Source organism: Cryptomeria japonica, unplaced genomic scaffold (assembly GCF_030272615.1).
Source record: "Cryptomeria japonica unplaced genomic scaffold, Sugi_1.0 HiC_scaffold_15, whole genome shotgun sequence".
NCBI lineage: Eukaryota > Viridiplantae > Streptophyta > Pinopsida > Cupressales > Cupressaceae > Cryptomeria > Cryptomeria japonica.
The window spans coordinates 642,501-657,500 of NW_026728837.1; the positions used below are offsets into that span (position 1 = coordinate 642,501).

Sequence of the window (15,000 nt, forward strand, 5' to 3'; positions counted from 1 at the left end):
TGGCTGGGTTGCGCGCCCTGGTGGGCACCATGGTGCGCACCAAGGAGCGCTCCGAAGTGTGCTCCAAGGTGCGGCGTGCACGAAGTCGGAGCCCGGTTTGCCCCGGGTGCGCACCTCGCGTGCACCTTCGCCGCGGTGGGCACCATGGCGTGCACGAAGTCGGAGCCCGGTTTGCCCCGGGTGCGCACCTCGCGTGCACCTTCGCCGGGGTGGGCACCTTGGTGTGCAGACCTTGGCTGGGTTGCGCGCCCTGGTGGGCACCATGGTGCGCACCAAGGAGCGCTCCGAAGTGTGCTCCAAGGTGCGGCCTGCACGAAGTCGGAGCCCGGTTTGCCCCGGGTGTGCACCTCGGGTGGGCACCTTGGTGCGCATGCCTTGCCTGGGCTGCGCACCAGGGCGGGCTCAAGATGGCACCCGCGTTCCTTTTTTTTCACTATCTTTCAAAACGGAAATTTTAAAATCTCATTTTTTTTTGCCTTTTTCTGGAAATTAGTGAAGGCAGCGCATCAAAGGTGCGCACCTCGCTGCCCACCACGGTGCGCAACGCCGGTGGGCACCCGGGAGTGCTTCGAAGTGTGCTCCAAGGTGCTGCGTGCACGTTGTCGGAGCCCGGTTTGCCCCGGGTGCGCACCTCGCGTGCACCTTCGTCGGGGTGGGCACCTTGGCTGGGTTTGCCCCGGCTGCGCTCCGAAGCGGGGTTATTGGAGCGCCGCCTCTTTTTTTGTCGGAGCGTTTGGTGGGGTTTCTCGCATTGGCTCTTCCGAGGCCCGGTTGCCACCCTGGCGCGCACGAAGTCGGAAGTAGGGTTAATTGCCCGGGTGCGCACCTTTGCCAGGGTGGGCACCTTACCTGGGCTGCGCACCAGGGCGGGCTCAAGATGGCACGCGCGTTCCGTTTTTTTCACTATCTTTCAAAACGGAAATTTTAAAATCTCCTTTTTTTTTTGCCTTTTCTGGAAATTAGTGAAGGCAGCGCATCAAAGGTGCGCACCTCGCTGCCCACCTTGGTGTGCTCTGAGGTGCGCACCCGGGAGCGCTACGAAGTGTGCTCCAAGGTGCGGCGTGCACGTTGTCGGAGCCCGGTTTGCCCCGGGTGCGCACCTCGCCTGCACCTTGGCCGGGGTGGGCACCTTGGCTGGGTTTGCCCAGGGTGCGCTCCGAAGCGGGGTTACTGGAGCGCCCCCTCTTTTTTTGTCAGAGCGTTTGGTGGGGTTTCTCGCATTGGCTCTTCCCAGGCCCGGTTGTTGGGTGCGCTCCCACCCTGGCGCGCGCGAAGTTGGAAGTTGGGTTAATTGCCCGGGCGCGCACCTTCGCCAGGGTGGGCACCTTGGTGCGCACACCTTGGCTGGGCTGCGCACCAGGGCGGGCTCAAGATGGCACCAGCATTCCCTTTTTCTCACTATCTTTCAAAACGGAAATTTTAAAATCTCGTTTTTTTTTTGCCTTTTATGGAAATTAGTGAAGGCATCGCATCAAAGGTGCGCACCTCGCTGCCCACCTTGGTGTGCTCCGAGGTGCCCACCACGGTGCGCAACGCCGGTGCGAACCCGGGAGCGCCCCGATGTGTGCTCCAAGGTGCGGCGTGCACGAAGTCGGACCCCGGTTTGCCCCGGGTGCGCACCTCGCGTGCACCTTGGTGCGCACACCTTGGCTGGGTTGCGCGGCCTGGTGGGCACCATGGTGCGCACCAAGGAGCGCTCCGAAGTGTGCTCCAAGGTGCGGCGTGCACGAAGTCGGAGCCCGGTTTGCCCCGGGTACGCACCTCGCGTGCACCTTCGCCGGGGTGGGCACCTCGGCTGGGTTGCGCGCCCTGGTGCGCACCAAGGAGCGCTCCGAAGTGTGCTCCAAGGTGCGGCGTGCACGAAGTCGGAGCCCGGTTTGCCCCGGGTGCGCACCTTCGCCGCGGTGCGCACCATGGCGTGCACGAAGTCGGAGCCCGGTTTGCCCCGGGTGCGCACCTCGCGTGCACCTTCGGCGGGGTTGCGCGCCCTGGTGGGCACCATGGTGCGCACCAAGGAGCGCTCCGAAGTGTGCTCCAAGGTGCGGCGTGCACGAAGTCGGAGCCCGGTTTGCCCCGGGTGCGCACCTCGCGTGCACCTTCGGCGGGGTTGCGCGCCCTGGTGGGCACCATGGTGCGCACCAAGGAGCGCTCCGAAGTGTGCTCCAAGGTGCGGCGTGCACGAAGTCGGAGCCCGGTTTGCCCCGGGTGCGCACCTCGCGTGCACCTTCGCCGCGGTGGGCACCATGGCGTGCACGAAGTCGGAGCCCGGTTTGCCCCGGGTGCGCACCTCGCGTGCACCTTCGCCGGGGTGGGCACCTCGGCTGGGTTGCGCGCCCTGGTGCGCACCAAGGAGCGCTCCGAAGTGTGCTCCAAGGTGCGGCGTGCACGAAGTCGGAGCCCGGTTTGCCCCGGGTGCGCACCTCGCGTGCACCTTCGCCAGGGTGGGCACCTCGGTGCGCACACCTTCTCAATGTTTTCTTGCCTTTTCTGGAAATTGGTGAAGGCAGCGCATCAAAGGTGCGCACCTCGGTGTGCTCCGAGGTGCGAACCCGAGAGCGCTCCGAGGTGCCCACGAAGTCGAAAGTCGGGTTAATTGCATTGTTTTCCCCGGGTGCGCTCCGAGGTGCGCAACATCGGCGCGCACCAAGGAGGGCTCCGAAGTGTGCTCCAAGGTGCGCACGATGGCGTGCACCTCTGGTGCGCACGATTCGGAGCTCGGTTTGACCGGGGTGCGCACACCTTGGCTGGGTTGCGCACCTTTTGTGCGCTCCAAGGTGCGCACGAAGTCGGAGCTCGGTTTGCCCCGGGTGCGCACCTTCGCCAGGGTGCGCACCTTGATGCGCACGCCTTGGCTGGGCTGCGCACCTTGGTGGGCGCCATGGTGCGCACCTTTCGTGCGCTCCAAGGTGCGCACGAAGTCGGAGCTCGGTTTGCCCCGGGTGCGCACCTTGGTGGGCGCCATGGTGCACTCCGAGGTGCCCAAGATTGGTGCGCACCAAGGAGCGCTCCGAAGTGCGCTCCAAGGTGCGCAGGTGCGCGCGAAGTCGAAAGTTGGGTTAATTGTCCGGTTTGCCTCGGGTGCGCACCTTGCGTGCACCTTCGCCAGGGTGGGCGCCTTGGTGCGCACACCTTGGCTGGGCTGCGCACCCGGGCGCGCACACCTTGGCACCCGCGTTTCCTTCATTTTAAATTTTTTTTTTTTACAATCTCTCAAGTGGGAAATTCTATAATCTCAACTTTTTTTGCCTTTTCAGGAAACTTTTGAATGGAGCGCATCATTGGTGCGCTCCGAAGTGTGCTCCAAAGCTCTCTCCAGCTGCGTGCACCTGCCCCGGCCGCGCACCCGGCCCCGCCCAGCTTCGCTCACCTGTCCCGGGCGTCTGGTGCGGAACCTTAGAGTAAGAAACATCACCGTGCACCTTGGCCAACGTGCGCGACTCGACCGAGCGCGCACTGGCCGAGGTGCACACCGATTTCACCTGGGTGCGCGCGCAGCACCTCGGGCGCACCGGGGTGCGCGCACAACGCCCGGGTTGCACCGTGGCCTGTGTGCTCGGGGCGCCTCGGGTGTGCGCTCGGTGTCGCCCCCGCGCGCGCGGTAGTGCGGGCAGCGCACCCCGGCCCGGCCCGGCCCCGACGAGAACGCAAACGGGCAAAAGGTTTATTCAAATAGCATTGCGACGCCCGGCGAAAAACTAAAAAAGGGTGCAACACCGGGACTTCCCGGGAGGTCACCCATCCCAGTACTACTCCGGCCCAAGCGCGCTTAACTGCGGAGTTCTGATGGGATCCGGTGCACTAACGCTGGTATGATCGCACCCGTTATGAGCTTGTCGCAGTGTGTACTTAGCAAACCGCGACCCACGTGCGAATCCACCCCGGCCACCCACCCCCGTCGAGGTGCACACCCTCCCTCGCGAAGTGCGCCCCGTTCGCCAAGTGTGAGCCCTGCCCGGGTGCGCGCACCTTGCTAGGGCGTCGGGTGTGCACCCGGCCCGGCCTACGTGCGTGCACCTGGAGGGGGCGTCGTGTGCGTGCAGTGTCCCGTCTGCAACGCGGTGCCCACACACCACCTCGGGCGCAACGACCTGCGCTCACATGTGGGCCGAGTGCACCTTGGTGCATGTTCGGGGCGCCTCGGGTGCACGCTCGATCTTGCCCCGGTGCACCAAGGCGCTCGGTTTGCCCCGGGTGCGCACTTGGTGCAAGGTGGGCACCCAAAATAGGGATCAAGCACCAAAACACAAGTTTCGGGATGCAAAATGGGACCCAAGGACCACAAATGCGTTCCAAGACCCATGATGGGTCCACGAGAACAAAAATGTGTTCCGAGACTTAATAAACAAATATTGGGTTTTAGGAGAAGAAACATGCTCTGATGCCCAAAACGAGAATCGACCCCGAAAAGGCCACAGGCCAAAAGTGGGATGCGAGACAAAAAAAAATGGGACCCGAGGACCAAAATTGGGTTCCCAGGTCGAAGACAGGGCAACCGGACAAGAAACGACCTCTAAGGCTCGAAATGAGTCCCGACGACTAAAACTTGACAAGAAGCACCCATCAGGCACCCAACTCGACACCCATGGGATGCCGACCCACCCGGGCTTCCACCTAGCACACCTTGGCACCCACCCACCCTCGCACCCAACCTCGCACCCAACTTAGCACCTTTGAACCCACATTGGCACTCACCCTGACCCTGGCACCTTGGAACCCACATTGGCACTCACCTTGACCCTGGCACCCACCTTTGCACTCACCTTGGGACCCACCCTGGCTCCCACCTCGGCACCCACCCAGACACCCACCTTGGTTCCTTGGCACCCACCTTGGATCCTTGGCACCCACCCCGACACCCACCTTGGCACGCAACTTGGCTACTTGCCACCCACCTTGGCTCCTTGACGCCCACCCCGACAACCACCCCGTGACCTACCCTGGCTAGGGTTGGTGCACACCCACCCTGGTGCCCACCTTGGCACCCACCCTATGACCCACCTTGGCACGCACCTTAGTACCCACCCCGTTACCCACCCTAGGACCCACCCCGTGACCCACCTTGGCCAGGGTGGGTGCACCCACCCTGGTGCCCACCTTGGCACCCACCCATCCTAGCACCCAGCCTGTGACCGGGCTTGGAACCCAACCTTGCACCCGCACCCGTCTTGGCCAGTGTGGGTGCGCACCCATCCTGGCACCCACGTTGTGACACACCCTTTAACCCACGCACCCTAGCACCCACGTTGGCACCCACCTTGGAACCCAACCTAGCAACTTGGCACCCACCCCGTGACCCACCTTGGCATCCACCATAGCAGTCGCCGACTTGGCACCCACCTCGGCACCCACCTTGACACTTGTGGACCCACCTTGCCACTCACCCTAGCATCGACCCATCCTAGCACCCACCCTGGCACCTTTGCACCCTAGCACTCACCCATCCTAGCACCTAACCTGTGACCCACCTTGACACTCACCCTCGCACCCACCTTGGAACCCAACCTAGCACCCACCCACCCTGACACCAACCCTAGCACCTACCCACCCTTGCACCCACCCTGTGACCCATCTTGGCACCCACCCATCCTACCACTCAACCTATCACCCACCTTCTCACCCACCTTGGCATCCACCTTAGCACCCACCCACACTGGCACCTTGGCACCCACCTCGGGCAAGGTGGGTGCACACCCACCCTGGCACCCAATTTAGAACCCACCGAGCATGTTACCCACCTTGGCACCCACATTGCAGCCCACCCTAGTACCCACCCTATGACCCACATTGGCATCCACACCCTAGCACCCAGGCACCTCGACACCCGCCTTGACACCCACCCTAGCACTGAACCTGTGACCCACCTTGGAACTCACCCTAGAACCCACCCACCCTGTGAACCACCTTGGCATCCACCTTAGCACCCACCCACCTTGGCACCCACTCTAGCACTCACCCATCCTAACACCCAACTTGTTACCCACCTTGGCACCCGCCCTCGCGTCCACCTTGAAACCCACCCTAGCACCCACCCACGCAGGAGCCCACCTTGGCACCCAACCTAACACCCACGCATCCTGGCACCCAACTTGTGACCCACCTTGGAACCCACCCTAGTACCCACCTTTGAACCCACTATATCACCAACCCACCTTGGCACCCACCCTATGACCCTCTTTGGAATCCACCCTAGCACGCACCCACCCTGGCACCCACCATGGAGCGCACCCTAGCACCCACCCACCTCGGCACGCACCTCAACACCCACCTTGGTGTGCGCACTGCGCCAACCTCTCAAAGACCCTATGTGGTGCGCTCCAAAGTGTACACCTTTGGTGCGCTCCAAGGTGCGCACCTTTGGTGCACACCGAGGTGCACACCAAAGTGTGCACCGAGGTGAGCACCAAAGTGCACTCCAGGGTGCACACCAAGGCGTGCACCTTTGGTGCGGTCAATGCAAACGAATTCGGAAGTTGGGGTCGATGTCCTAATCGCTGCTGCAGACTACACGTATGAGAATCGGACAAATAGCTTTATATAGGGGAGGTGTTGCGTTTGATGGGTCGACTCCCCTGGTTGTGTGCACTGCACCAACTTCAAAGACCCTGTCTTGTTTAAGAAGTCAAAAGTTGGGGTGGATGTCCTAATCATTGCTGCAGTCTACGCATGTATGAGAATCAGACAAATAGCTTATATAGGGGAGGTGTTGCATTCGATGGGTTGACTCCCCTGGTTGTGCGCACTGCGCCAACCTCAAAGACCCCGCATAGCAGAAGAAGTCGGAAGTCGGATTTTGGTGAGCACCAAGGCGTGCACCTTTGGTGCGGTCAACGCAGACGAATTCAGAAGTTGGGGTGGATGTCCTAATCGTTGTTGCAGGCTACACATGTATGAGAATCAGACAAATAGCTTATATAGGGGAGGTGTTGGGTTTGATGGGTCAACTCCCTTGGTTGTGCGCATTACGCCAACCTCAAAGACCTTGTTTTCGTTAAGAAGTCAAAAGTTGGGGTCAATGTCCTAATGGCTCCTGCAGGCTACACATGTATGAGAATCGGACAAATAGCTTATATAGGGGAGGTGTTGGGTTTGATGGGTCGACTCCCCTGGTTGTGCGCATTACGTCAACCTCAAAGACCTTGTTTTCGTTAAGAAGTCAAAAGTTGGGGTCGATGTCCTAATTGCTCCTGTAGACTACACATGTATGAGAATCAGACAAATAGCTTATATAGGGGAGGTGTTGGGTTTGATGGGTTGACTCCCCTAGTTGTTCGCATTACACCAACCTCAAAGACCTTGTTTTCGTTTAGAAGCCGAAAGTTGGGGTCGATGTCCTAATTGCTCCTGCAGGCTACGCATGTATGAGAATCAGACAAATAGCTTATATAGGGGAGGTGTTGGGTTTGATGGGTCGACTCCCCTGGTTGTGCGCATTGCGCCAACCTCAAAGACCCTGCATTGCGGATGAAGTCGAAAGTCAGAGTTTGGTGTGCTACAAGGTGTGGTCGAAGGTGCTCACCTAGGTGTGCACCTTTGGAGCGCAGGAAAAGTGCCCTCCAAAAGTGCGCACCTTTGGAGTGCACAAAAGTGCCCTCCAAAAGTGCGCACCTTTGGAGTGCACAAAAGTGCCCTCCAAAAGTGCGCACCTTTGGAGCGCACAAAAGTGCCCTCCAAAAAGTGCCCTCCAAAAGTGCGCACCTTTGGAGTGCAGAAAAGTGCCCTCCAAAAAGTGCCCTCCAAAAGTGCGCACCTTTGGAGCGCAGAAAAGTGCCCTCCAAAAAGTGCCCTCCAAAAGTGCGCACCTTTGGAGCGCAGAAAAGTGCCCTCCAAAAAGTGCCCTCCAAAAGTGCGCACCTTTGGAGCGCAGAAAAGTGCCCTCCAAAAAGTGCCCTCCAAAAGTGCGCACCTTTGGAGCGCAGAAAAGTGCCCTCCAAAAAGTGCCCTCCAAAAGTGCGCACCTTTGGAGCGCAGAAAAGTGCCCTCCAAAAAGTGCCCTCCAAAAGTGCGCACCTTTGGAGCGCAGAAAAGTGCCCTCCAAAAAGTGCCCTCCAAAAGTGCGCACCTTTGGAGCGCAGAAAAGTGCCCTCCAAAAAGTGCCCTCCAAAAGTGCGCACCTTTGGAGCGCAGAAAAGTGCCCTCCAAAAGTGCGCACCTTTGGAGCGCACAAAAGTGCCCTCCAAAAGTGCGCACTTTTGGTGCGCACCAAGGCGCTGGTTCGGTCGTTGCAGGCGAGTTCGGAAGTTGGGGTCGATGTCCTGAGCGGAGGTGCAAACTACACAGGTGTCGGAATCGGACAAATAGCTTATATAGGGGAGGTGTATGCTTCGATGGGTCGACTCCCCAGGTTGAGCGCACCGCACCAACCTCAAAGACCCTACGGTATGGATGAAGTCGGAAGTTGGGTCCGATGACCGATTCGATTAGTAGGTATGCTCATGAGGTCGGAATTTGGGTCCGATGACCTGCCATGTGCAGGAAGGCGAATGTTGGCACTGTGCGTTGCAAGGTGCACACCAAGGCGCTGGTGCGGTCTTTTTAGTCGAGTTCGGAAGTTGGGGTCGATGTCCTGATCGGAGGTGCAAGCTACACAGGTGTGGGAATCGGACAAATAGCTTATATAGGGGAGGTGTATGCTTCGTTGGGTCGACTCCCCGGGTTGAGCGCACCGCGCCAACCTCAAAGACCCTACGGTATGGATGAAGTCGGAAGTTGGGTCCGATGACCGATTCGATATGTAGGCATACTCGCGAGGTCGGAATTTGGGTCCGATGACCTGCCACGTGCAGGAAGGCGAATGTTGGCACTGTGCGTTGCAAGGTGCGCACCAAGGCGCTGGTTCGGTCGTTGGAGGCGAGTTCGGAAGTTGGGGTCGATGTCTTGATCGGAGGTGCAAACTACACAGGTGTGGGAATCGGACAAATAGCTTATATAGGGGAGGTGTATGCTTCGTTGGGTCGACTCCCCGGGTTGAGCGCACCGCGCCAACCTCAAAGACCCTACGGTATGGATGAAGTCGGAAGTTGGGTCCGATGACCGATTCGATATGTAGGCATACTCGCGAGGTCGGAATTTGGGTCCGATGACCTGCCATGTGCAGGAAGGCGAATGTTGGGACTGTGCGTCGCAAGGTGCGCACCAAGGCGCTGGTGCCGTCGTTGCAGTCGAGTTCGGAAGTTGGGGTCGATGTCCTGGTCAGAGGTGCAAACTACACAGGTGTGGGAATCGGACAAATAGCTTATATAGGGGAGGTGTATGCTTCGATGGGTCGACTCCCTGGGTTGAGCGCACCGCGCCAACCTCAAAGACCCTACAGTATGGATGAAGTCGGAAGTTGGGTCCGATGACCGATTCGATACGTAGGCATATTGGCGAGGTCTGAATTTGTGTCCGATGACCTGCCATGCGCAGGAAGGCGGAATTTGGGTCCGATGACCGAGTTGATGGCGTGCCATGCGCAGAAAGGCGGAATTTGGGTCCGATGACCGAGTTGATGTTGATGGCCCGCCATGCACAGGAAGGCGGAATTTGGGTCCGATGACCGATTTGAAGGCGTGCCATACGCAAAAAGGCGGAGTTTGGGTCCGATGACCGAGTTGATATTGATGGCCCGCCATGCGCAGGAAGGCGGAATTTGGGTCCGATGACCTGACATACGCATGGAGTCCGACTCGGGGGCCGATGTTCGATTCGATGACTTGCATTATGGGTAAAGTCGGAAGTTGTGGTCTTTGACCCGATTCGATGACCAGACTTCGGCTGCTTGAGAATCGGACAAATAACTTATATAGGGGAGGTAGTGTTCTCGAGCATCCTCCCCCCGTGCCCGTTTATGTCGATTGATGCTGGTGCTCGACTGGTTGGAGCGCTCGGATGCAAAAATCTTGCACCAGGATTTATCGATTGTGATGGACACGGCAAGTCTCCTGATTGCTATGCAGGAGCTCATCGTGAATCTCTATGCGGCCTTGGTATGGACTCGACCTGCGGAATGGTTCGGCAATGGTAGTCGCTCCAACACGTCCTTGCAATGGCCACAGAGGTGATTCGACTAGAGCTCCAGTCTAGCTTTTGGGTTGCTTGGCGGACTGGTATAGCCGCGATCGAGTTCCGGCCATGAACGTTTTAGATAGCTCTTGGGCTTTCTGGGACGGAAGTCGGAAGTTTGGGCTGTTGTCCGATTTGATGACCATTCTTCGGATGTGTGAGAATCGGACAAATAACTTATATAGGGGACTGTGTTGTCTCACGCAGCCCCCTCCGTGCCCCTCTATCTCGACCGATGTTGGTGCTTGAAAGGGTTGGGATCGCTCGGATTTATAAACGTGCACCACCATTTGTCGAGTGTGAGGGACGCGGCAGGTCTCCTAAATGCTATGCGGGCGCTCTCTGAGAATCTCTATCCGGCCTCGACACAGACTAGTCTTGCTGAATGGTTTGGCACTGGTAGTCGATCCAACACGTCGTTGTTGTGGCCGCCTAGGCGATTCGATTCGAGCCCCCGTCTAGCTTTTGGGTTGCTTGGCGGATTTTGCCCTATCCGCAAGTGAGCTCGGTCCCTAAACGTTCGAGAAACCCGATTGCTATGCGCCGACTCTCTTTCTTGCGAGCCTCCATCTAGCTTTTGGGTCTCTACGGAACGGAAGTCGGAATCTGGGACCGTTGTTTGATTCGACGAGGCAGACTACGGTTGTGCGAGAATCGGACAAATAACTTATATAGGGGAGGTGTTGACTGGAGCATTCTCCCCCGTGCCCCTCTAACTCGACCAATGCTGGCGCTCGAACGGTGGTAGCGCTCGGATTTTCATTGAGCGCCAGCATTGGTCGATTTAGAGGGGCATGCGAGATTCCCGAATGCTATGCGAGGGCTCTAACGGAAATGTCTATTGGTTTCGGTATGGATGCAATTGCGAGTGGTTCGGCAAAGGTAGTCGTTCCGATGCGTCCATGTCGTGGCCAAATCGATAATTCGATTTGAGCCCTCGTATAGCATTTGGGTCTCTCGATGTGATTCCGCATTCCAGTCCCTTTGGGCACTGCTTGAGCCGCATCCCAGGGGGTTCCCTTCCAAATAATCTGCCTCGCAACCCGATTGCTATGCGGTGAGGCTCCTCGGCCGCCTCGGAACTATCTGTGTATCAGACGCATCGCGGGATAAGGGGTTGGCAACGGTAGTCGCCCCAAGCGCGTCCGATGCTTGGACCATTCCGAGGCGGCCCTGAAGCCTCTTCCGTCTAGCCGTTGGGTCCTTCTCGCCGCATCCCTCGCCTCGCACCCCGATTGCTATGCGGTGAGGCTCCTCGGCCGCCTCGGAACTATCTGTGTATCGGACGCGTCGCGGGATAAGGGGTTGTCACTGGTAGTCGCCCCAAGCGCGTCCGATGCTTGGACCATTCCGAGGCGGCCTTGAAGCCTCTTCCGTCTAGCCGTTGGGTCCTTCTCGCCGCATCCCTCGCCTCGCACCCCGATTGCTATGCGGTGAGGCTCCTCGGCCGCCTCGGAACTATCTGTGTATCGGACGCGTCGCGGGATAAGGGGTTGTCATTGGTAGTCGCCCCAAGCGCATCCGATGCTTGGACCATTCCGAGGCGGCCCTGAAGCCTCTTCCGTCTAGCCGTTGGGTCCTTCTCGCCGCATCCCTCGCCTCGCACCCCGATTGCTATGCGGTGAGGCTCCTCGGCCGCCTCGGAACTATCTGTGTATCGGACGCGTCGCGGGATAAGGGGTTGTCACTGGTAGTCGCCCCAAGCGCGTCCGATGCTTGGACCATTCCGAGGCGGCCCTGAAGCCTCTTCCGTCTAGCCGTTGGGTCCTTCTCGCCGCATCCCTCGCCTCGCACCCCGATTGCTATGCGGTGAGGCTCCTCGGCCGCCTCGGAACTATCTGTGTATCAGACGCGTCGCGGGATAAGGGGTTGTCACTGGTAGTCGCCCCAAGCGCGTTCGATGCTTGGACCATTCCGAGGCGGCCCTGAAGCCTCTTCCGTCTAGCCGTTGGGTCCTTCTCGCCGCATCCCTCGCCTCGCACCCCGATTGCTATGCGGTGAGGCTCCTCGGCCGCCTTGGAACTATCTGTGTATCGGACGCGTCGCGGGATAAGGGGTTGTCACTGGTAGTCGCCCCAAGCGCGTCCGATGCTTGGACCATTCCGAGGCGGACCCGAAGCCTCTTCCGTCTAGCCGTTGGGTCCTTCTCGCCGCATCCTTCGCCTCGCACCCCGATTGCTATGCGGTGAGGCTCCTCGGCCGCCTCGGAACTATCTGTGTATCGGACGCGTCGCGGGATAAGGGGTTGTCACTGGTAGTCGCCCCAAGCGCGTCCGATGCTTGGACCATTCCGAGGCGGCCCCGAAGCCTCTTCCGTCTAGCCGTTGGGTCCTTCTCGCCGCATCCCTCGCCTCGCACCCCGATTGCTATGCGGTGAGGCTCCTCGGCCGCCTTGGAACTATCTGTGTATCGGACGCGTCGTGGGATAAGGGGTTGTCACTGGTAGTCGCCCCAAGCGCGTCCGATGCTTGGACCATTCCGAGGCGGACCCGAAGCCTCTTCCGTCTAGCCGTTGGGTCCTTCTCGCCGCATCCCTCGCCTCGCACCCCGATTGCTATGCGGTGAGGCTCCTCGGCCGCCTTGGAACTATCTGTGTATCGGACGCGTCGCGGGATAAGGGGTTGTCACTGGTAGTCGCCCCAAGCGCGTCCGATGCTTGGACCATTCCGAGGCGGACCCGAAGCCTCTTCCGTCTAGCCGTTGGGTCCTTCTCGCCGCATCCCTCGCCTCGCACCCCGATTGCTATGCGGTGAGGCTCCTCGGCCGCCTTGGAACTATCTGTGTATCGGACGCGTCGCGGGATAAGGGGTTGTCACTGGTAGTCACCCCAAGCGCGTCCGATGCTTGGACCATTCCGAGGCGGACCCGAAGCCTCTTCCGTCTAGCCGTTGGGTCCTTCTCGCCGCATCCCTCGCCTCGCACCCCGATTGCTATGCGGTGAGGCTCCTCGGCCGCCTTGGAACTATCTGTGTATCGGACGCGTCGCGGGATAAGGGGTTGTCACTGGTAGTCGCCCCAAGCGCGTCCGATGCTTGGACCATTCCGAGGCGGCCCCGAAGCCTCTTCCGTGTAGCCGTTGGGTCCTTCTCGCCGCATCCCTCGCCTCGCACCCCGATTGCTATGCGGTGAGGCTCCTCGGCCGCCTTGGAACTATCTGTGTATCGGACGCGTCGCGGGATAAGGGGTTGTCACTGGTAGTCGCCCCAAGCGCGTCCGATGCTTGGACCATTCCGAGGCGGCCCCGAAGCCTCTTCCGTGTAGCCGTTGGGTCCTTCTCGCCGCATCCCTCGCCTCGCACCCCGATTGCTATGCGGTGAGGCTCCTCGGCCGCCTTGGAACTATCTGTGTATCGGACGCGTCGCGGGATAAGGGGTTGTCACTGGTAGTCGCCCCAAGCGCGTCCGATGCTTGGACCATTCCGAGGCGGACCTGAAGCCTCTTCCCTCTAGCCGTTGGGGCTTTCTCGCCGCATCCCTCGCCTCGCACCCTGATTGCTATGCTGTGAGGCTCCTCGGCCGCCTTGGAACTATCTGTGTATCGGACGCATCGCGGGATAAGGGGTTGGCAGTGGTAGTCGCCCCAAGCGCATCCGATGCTTGGACCATTCCGAGGCGGCCCTGCATCCTCTTCCGTCTAGCCGTTGGGGCCATCTCGCCGCATCCCCCACCTCGCACCACGATTGCTATGCGGTGAGGCTCCTTGGCCGCCTCGGAACTATCTGTGTATCGGACGCATCGCGGGATAAGGGGTTGTCACTGGTAGTCGCCCCAAGCGCGTCCGATGCTTGGACTATTCCGAGGCGGCCCTGCAGCCTCTTCCGTCTAGCCGTTGGGGCCATCTCGCCGCATCCCCCACCTCCTCGGCCGCCTCGGAACTATCTGTGTATCGGACGCATCGCGGGATAAGGGGTTGGCAGTGGTAGTCGCCCCAAGCGCGTCCGATGCTTGGACTATTCCGAGGCAGCCCTGCAGCCTCTTCCGTCTAGCCTTTGGGGCCATCTCGCTGCATCCCTCGCCTCGCACCCCGATTGCTATGCGGTGAGGCTCCTCGGCCGCCTGGGAACTATCTTCGTATCGGACGCATCGCGGGATAAGGGGTTGTCACTGGTAGTCGCCCCAAGCGCGTCCGATGCTTGGACTATTCCGAGGCGGCCCTGTGGCCTCTTCCGTCTAGCCGTTGGGGCCATCTCGCCGCATCCCCCACCTCGCACCCCGATTGCTATGCGGTGAGGCTCTTCGGCCGCCTTGGAACTATCTTCGTATCGGACGCATCGCGGGATAAGGGGTTGTCACTGGTAGTCGCCCCAAGCGCGTCCGATGCTTGGACTATTCCGAGGCGGCCCTGCAGCCTCTTCCGTCTAGCCGTTGGGGCCATCTCGCCGCATCCCCCACCTCGCACCCCGATTGCTATGCGGTGAGGCTCCTCGGCCGCCTTGGAACTATCTTCGTATCGGACGCATCGCGGGATAAGGGGTTGTCACTGGTAGTCGCCCCAAGCGCGTCCGATGCTTGGACTATTCCGACGCGGCCCTGTGGCCTCTTCCGTCTAGCCGTTGGGGCCATCTCGCCGCATCCCCCACCTCGCACCCCGATTGCTATGCGGTGAGGCTCCTCGGCCGCCTTGGAACCATCTTCGTATCGGACGCATCGCGGGATAGGGGGCTGTCACTGGTAGTCGCCCCAAGCGTGTCCGATGCTTGGACCATTCCTAGGCGGCCCTGAAGCCTCTTCCGTCTAGCCGTTGGGGCCTTCCCGCCCCATCCCTCGCCTCGCACCCCCGATTGCTATGCGGTGAGGCTCCTCGGCCGCCTTGGAACCATCTGTGTATCGGACGCATCGCGGGATAAGGGGTTGGCACTGGCAGTCGCCCCAAGCGCGTCCGATGCTTGGACCATTCCGAGGTGGCCCTGAAGCCTCTTCCGTCTAGCCGTTGGGGCCTTCCCGCCCCATCCCTCGCCTC

General features: G+C 60.1%; 1 non-coding gene across 1 annotated transcript; it reads right to left on the minus strand.

Moving 5' to 3' along the window:
• Positions 1-3,702: 3,702 nt before the first annotated feature.
• LOC131860703 (5S ribosomal RNA) lies at positions 3,703-3,821 on the minus strand. Its single transcript, XR_009359797.1, has one exon. It is a non-coding gene; the product is annotated as a 5S ribosomal RNA (ribosomal RNA).
• Positions 3,822-15,000: the final 11,179 nt, after the last annotated feature.